This window comes from Oncorhynchus clarkii, chromosome 1 (assembly GCF_045791955.1).
Source record: "Oncorhynchus clarkii lewisi isolate Uvic-CL-2024 chromosome 1, UVic_Ocla_1.0, whole genome shotgun sequence".
Classification (NCBI taxonomy): domain Eukaryota; kingdom Metazoa; phylum Chordata; class Actinopteri; order Salmoniformes; family Salmonidae; genus Oncorhynchus; species Oncorhynchus clarkii.
In genome coordinates this window covers 74,734,990-74,741,802 of record NC_092147.1, presented here as the reverse complement: position 1 = coordinate 74,741,802, position 6,813 = coordinate 74,734,990, and the positions used below count along the sequence as shown (strand labels likewise).

General features: G+C 40.5%; 1 pseudogene; it reads right to left on the bottom strand.

Moving 5' to 3' along the window:
- Positions 1-3,331: 3,331 nt before the first annotated feature.
- On the bottom strand, positions 3,332-6,343 carry LOC139412092 (dnaJ homolog subfamily C member 9-like; annotated as a pseudogene).
- Positions 6,344-6,813: the final 470 nt, after the last annotated feature.

The window sequence follows — 6,813 nt, the reverse complement described above, 5'->3', positions numbered from 1 at the left end:
ATCAGCCTAATGGCTGGTGTAACCGATGTAAAATGGCTAGCTAGTTAGTGGGGTGCACGCTAATAGCGTTTCAAACGTCAATCGCTCTGAGACTTGGGAGTAGTTATTCTCCTTGCTCTGCATGGGCCACGGCTTTTGTGGAGCGATGGGTAACGCTGCTTTGAGTGTGGCTGTTGTTGATGTGTTCCTGGTTCGAGCCCAGGTAGGGGCAAGGAGAGGGACGGAAGCTATACTGTTACACTGGCAATACTAAAGTGCATATAAGAACATCCAATAGTCAAAGGTATATGAAATACAAATGGTATAGAGAGAAATAGTCCTATAAATACCTTATGAACTACAACCTAAAACCTCTTACCTTGGAATATTGAAGTCTCATGTTAAAAGGAACCACCAACTTTCATATGTTCTCATGTTCTGAGCAAGGAACTCAAAGCTTTTTTACATGGCACATATTGCACTTTTACTTCAACACTTTGTTTTTGCATTATTTAAACCAAATTGAACATGTTTCATTATTTATTTGAGGATAAATAGATTTTTATTAATGTATTATATTAAGTTAAAATAAGTCTTCATTCAGTATTGTTGTAATTGTCATTATTACAAATAAATAAATAAAAATCGGCCGATTAATCAGTATCGGCTTTTTTGGTCCTCCAATAATCGGTGTCGGCGTTGAAAAATCATAATCGGTCGACCTCTACTGCAGACTCATCATGTGCTTTTCAAAACAGCTCCAATGAACATTCGACCCATGAAGAAGTTCACAAGGATGTTGTTTTTATAAATTTTATTTAATGGCGTAACACCATTGACATGAAATTGAGGGAGAGCTATTCCCTGTTGACATTAGTTTAAGTAATCCACTAAATAACTAATACTTTCTAATGTGTTATGACATTGAGTGGGAGAAAAATATATTTTCTACGAAATGTTTACATAGACTTAATTAACTCGTTTTTCAACCACTCCACAAATTTCTTGTTAACAAACTTTTGGCAAGTCGGTTAGGACATCTACTTTGTGCATGACACAAGTCCTTTTTCCAACAATTGTTTACAAACAGATTATTTCATTTAATCACAATTCCAGTGGGTCAGAAGTTTACATACACTAAATTGACTGTGCTTTTAAACAGCTTGGGAAATTCAAGAAAATTATGTCATGGCTTGAGATGCTTCCGATAGGCTAATTGACATCATTTGAGTAAATTGGAGGTGTATCTGTGGATGTATTTCAAGGCCAACCTTCAAACTCAGTGCCTCTGCTTGACATCATGGGAATAGGAAAAGAAATCAGCCAAGACCTCCAATAATTTTTAATTTTTTTAGACCTTCAAGTCTGGTTCATCCTTGGGAGCCATTTCTAAATGCCTGAAGGTACCACGTTCATCCGTACAAACAATAGTGAGCAAGTATAAACACCATGGGACCGCGCAGCCGTCATACTGCTAAGGAGACGCATTTGGTCTCCTAGAGATTAACGTACTTGTTGAGAAAAGTGCAAATCAATCCCAGAACAACAGCAAAGGACCTTGTGAAGATGCTGGAGGAAACAGGTACAAATGTATCTATATCCACAGTAAAACGAGTCCTATATCGACATGACCTGAAAATCCGCTCAGCAAGGAAGAAGACACTGCTCCAAAACTGCCAGAAAAAAAGCCAGACTACGGTTTGCAACTGCACATGAGAACAAACGTCGTACTTTTTGGAGAAATGTCCTCTGGTCTGATGAAACAAAAATAGAACTGTTTGGCCATAATGACCATCGTTATGTTTGGAGGAAAAAGGGGGGGGCTTGCAAGCCGAAGAACATCGTCCCAACCTTGAAGCATGGGGTTGCTGCAGGAGGGACTGGTGCACTTCACAAAATAGATAGCATCATGGAGTGGGAAAATTATGTGGATATATTGAAGCAACATCTCAAGACATCAAGCTTGGTCGCAAATGGGTCTTCCAAATGGACAATGACCCCAAGCATACTTCCAAAGTTGTGGAAAAATGGCTTAATGACCACAAAGTCAAGGTTTTGGAGTAGCCACCACAAAGCCCCGACCTCAATCCTTTGGAAAATTTGTGGGCGGAACTGAAAAAAGCGTGTGCGAGCAAGGAGGCCTACAAACCTGACTCAGCTACATCAGCTCTGTCAGGAGGAATGGGCCAAAATTCACCCAACTTATTGTGGGAAGCTTGTGGAAGGCTTCCTGAAACGTTTGACCCAAGTTAAACAATTTAAAGGCAATGCTACCAAATACTAATTGAGTGTATGTAAACTTCTGACCCACTGTGAATGTGATAAAATAAATAAAAGCTGAAACAAATCATTCTCTAGACTATTATTCTGACATTTCACATTCTTAAAATAAAGTGGTGATCCTAACTGACCTAAAACAGGGAATTCTTACTAGGATTAAATGTCAGGAATTGTGAAATACTGAGTTTAAATGTATTTGGCTAAGGTGTATGTAAACATCTGACTTCAACTGTGTGTATATATAGTGCATTTGGAAAGTATTCAGACCCCTTCCCTTTTTCCACATTTTGTTACGTTATAGATGAATCTTGATGAAACCAAGATTTAACTCTTTGGCCAGAATGCCAAGCGTCACGTCTGGAAGAAACGTGGCACCATCCCTACAGTGAAGCACGGTGGTGGCAGCATCATGCTGTGAGGATGTTTTCCAGTGTCAGGGACTGGGAGACTAGTCAGGATAAAGGGAAAGATGAACAGAGCAAAGTACAGAGCGATCCTTGATGAAAACTTGCTCCAGAGTGCTCAGGACCTCAGACTGGGGTAAAGCTTCATCTTCCAACAGGACAACGACCCTAAGCACACAGCCAAGACAATGCACGAGTTGCTCCGGGACAAGGCTATGAATGTCATTGAGTGGCCCAGCCAGACCCCGGACTTGAACCCAATCGAACATCTCTGGAGAGACCTGAAAATAGCTGTACAGCGACGATCCCTATCCAACCTGACAGAGCTTGAGAGGATCTGCAGAGAAGAATGGGAGACACTCCCCAAATACAAGTGTGCCAAGCTTGTAGCGTCATACCCAAGAATACTCGAGGCTGTAATCGCTGCCAAAGGTGCTTCAACAAGGTACTGAGTAAAGGGTCTGAATATTTATGTAAATATGATAGCCCATTTTAAATAAATTTGCAAAAATGTCTAAACCTGTTTTTGCTTTGTCATTATGGGGTATTATGTGTAGATTGAGGAAAAACATGTTTTTTAATACATTTTAGAATAAGGCTGTAAAGTAATATTGTGGGGGAAATCAAGGGATTCTGAATACTTTTCCGAACGCACTATATACAAATAGTTTGATTAACAAAACACTTAAAACAACATGTCATTATCTAACATAAGTGTTTTTCCTGGTGGTTAAGGTAGGGGACAGGAAAGACAATTTTCGTAGGATGACCCGGATGGCAAGTCCAACTATGCAGGGAGAAACAAAAGCCTTTTGAACACTGACATGCTTCGACTGGCTGCTTTGTACTTTTATAAGCACATTACCTTCATTTTCCCATTTAAAAAAGACAAGCACAAAACTTTGGGGTTTCACATAGCATACCTTAATGGGAAGAGAAAAGACAAGCAGAGAGACGCCAACTAAAAGGTAGGTGTTAGATGTTTTCCTAACAAACCTTAATGTGATGAGGGCTTAGTGTAAGGCACAGGAGACTTGAGGGAATAGAGGGGCTGTTTAAGTACTGGGACAATTCACCTCACTGCAGTAGAAGCCATATTCTACTTTCAGCAGAGAGCTAGCGGAGCTTAGATCAGTAAGATCATTTGTATAGAAATACGTGATAGATGTGTGACTAGGGGGCATGCAGGTGTCAAGTTGATAACAATTTGACCTTAACCTCTACCTTGTCTTAACTTCAAGGGTTTGAAGTCTTCACTTTTTTCCATTCCCTCCTGCTTTGGGTTTTCCTCCCTTGGAGTATTTGGCTTCCAGGTCAGACAGGAAAGAGTTAAAATTCTGCTCTCTGGACTTCTGCTTTTGCTGTTAACGCGACAAAAATACACACCATTAATGCTGTACCTGAACCCCTAAAACAGTCACCAGTTAAGATCTTGGTTGTGTGATTCAACTTACCTTTAACATCATTACAAGACTGTCATCAGCATCATTGAGTCCCATCTCTCTCTGCCTCTCCTCAGCTTCTTGTCTTTCTTCATCAGCCTGGAAGAACAAAGTATTCTCACAAATATGAACTAAAAATAATTACCAACAGAGGAAGTGAGTGTGTACAAGTATTTGTATAAAGCACACTGTACCTTATGTTTGCGTGTTTTCTTCTTCCTGGTGCTCTCCTGGGTGAAAGCAGGGTAGGCCGTGAGCTCCCCTGCCTGGATGGCTGTCTGTATAAGGGCTGTGATCCTGGGCTCGTCCTCCTGAGAGCAGCACAGGGCTGAGGCCATGATGGCGTCCATGTTCCCCTGGTGCTGCAGGTAAATCTGCATCACATCCTGCCTCTCCTCCTCCGTGCCTTTGTACTTCCTCTCAAACTCCTGGATGTCCTCCAATGTGATCTAATGAAGGAGAGATGGTTGTTAGAACAAATTCTAATTGTGACATTATACTGGGTGTTTGTTATTTGCTTCCAGGCGGATAAAGGAAGTCAAGAAGCTGGGGAGATACAGAGGAAGATGGTACTGGGTGATGCTGATGACAGTCTTGTAATGATTAAGGTACATTACTCAAAATTACACACGTCTAGTGACTATTTTATGGCTAAGGTATGAAAAAGAAAAGTTCTCTCAGGAGGGCCTAAAAAGTAAATAGGGTGTATGGTGAAGATGTTAATCAGCTTTAGATAGTTATATAGTTAGGATACCTTAGGGAACAGCAACCTCCAGTACTCATCCCAGCATTGGTCCTGCTGCAGTGAGTCAGATTCCTCAGCCACAAGTCCCTACTCATCATACACTGCCCTCTGCTCCTTGTCACTCAACACGGCATATAACTTCCCAAGCACCTGAAAGAAAGGGGTAAATACAGTAAAATACAACTCTAGACAGTTAGCTAGGTGAACTAGGCTAACTGCAGATTTGAGTAGGTGTTTTAGATGACACTTTCCCACCTGAAATTTCTCTGTTGCCTGCAGGTCTTCGGGAGCACGATCTGGGTGAACCCTGAGCGACACCTTGTAGTAGCTGTGTCGGATCTCTGCGTCTGTCGCCTCCTTGGAAACGCCCAGCACCCCATAGAGGCTGGAGGTGTTGAACAGTGCTTGACACTGGTCGAGTAGCCACATCCCGATCTGTTAACTTTAGGTTAAAAGGAAATCTGCGATTGAAACTATGAAATAACACATATCGAATCATGTAGTAATCAAAAAGGTGTTGAACAAATCTCAATATATTTAATTTTTGAGATTCTTCAAAGTAGCCACCCTTTGCCTTCATGACAGTTTTGCACATTCTTGGCATTCTCTCAACAAGCTTCATGAGATAGTCACCTAGAATGCATTTCAATTAACAGGTATGCCTTCTTAAAAGTTAATTTGTGAAATTTCTTTCCTTTGTGTTTGAGACAAATCAGTTGTGTTGTGACAAGGTAGGCGGGTATAGAGAAGACAGCCCTATTTGGTAAAAGACCAAGTCCATATTATGGCGTGAACAGCTCAAATAAGCAAAGAGAAAAGACATTCCATCATTACTTTAAGACATGAAGGTCAGCCAATGAGGAAAATTTCAAGAACATTAAAAATGTATTCAAGTGCAGTCGCAAAAACCATCAAGCGCTATGATGAAACTGGCTCTCATGAGGACCGCCACAGGGAAGGAATACCCAGAGTTACCTATGCTGCAGAGGATAAGTTCATTAGAGTTACCAGCTTCAGAAATGGCAGCCCACATAAATACTTCAGAGTTCAAGTAACAGACACATCTCAACATCAGCTGTTCAGAAGAGACTGCGTGAATCAGGCCTTCGTGGTCAAATTTCTGCAGAGAAATCACTACTACTAAAGGTCACCAATAAGAAGAAGAGACTTGCCTGGCCTCCACAATCACCCGACCTCAAAACAATTGAGATGGTTTGGGATGAGTTGAACCTCAGAGTGAAGGAAAAGCAGCCAACAAGTGCTCAACATATGTGGGAACTCCTTCAAGACTGTTGAAAAAGCATTCCAGGTTAAGCTGGTTGAGAGAATGCCAAAATTGTGCAAAGCTGTCATCAAGGCAAATGGTGGCTACTTTGTTTAACACTTGTTTGGTTACTAAATGACTCCATCTTTAAAAATATTTGTATATATTTCACCTTTCTTTAACCAGGTAGGCCAGTTGAGGAAAGTTCTCATTTACAACTGCGACCTGGCCAAGATAAAGCAGTGTGACAAAAACAACAACACAGAGTTACACATGGGATAAACAAACATACAGTCAATAACACAATACAAAACTATATGTACAGTGTGTGCAAATGTAGTAAGATTAGGGAGGTAAAGCAATAGGAGAAATAATTACAATTTAGCATTAACACTAGAGTGATATGTGCAGATGATGATGTGCAAGTAGAGATACTGGGGTGCAAAATAGCAAAAATAAATAAAAAAGTGTTGAATGCTTCACTATTATACTACAATGTAGAAAATAGTACAAAATAAAGAAAAACTTGAATGAGTAGGTGTGTCCAAACTTTGAATAGTACTGTATATACAGTTGAAGTCGTAAGATTACATATACTAGGAGTCATTAAAACTCGTTTTCAACCACTCCACAAATTTCTTGTTAACAAACTATAGTTTTGGCAAGTCGGTTAGGACATCTACTTTGTGCCTGACACAA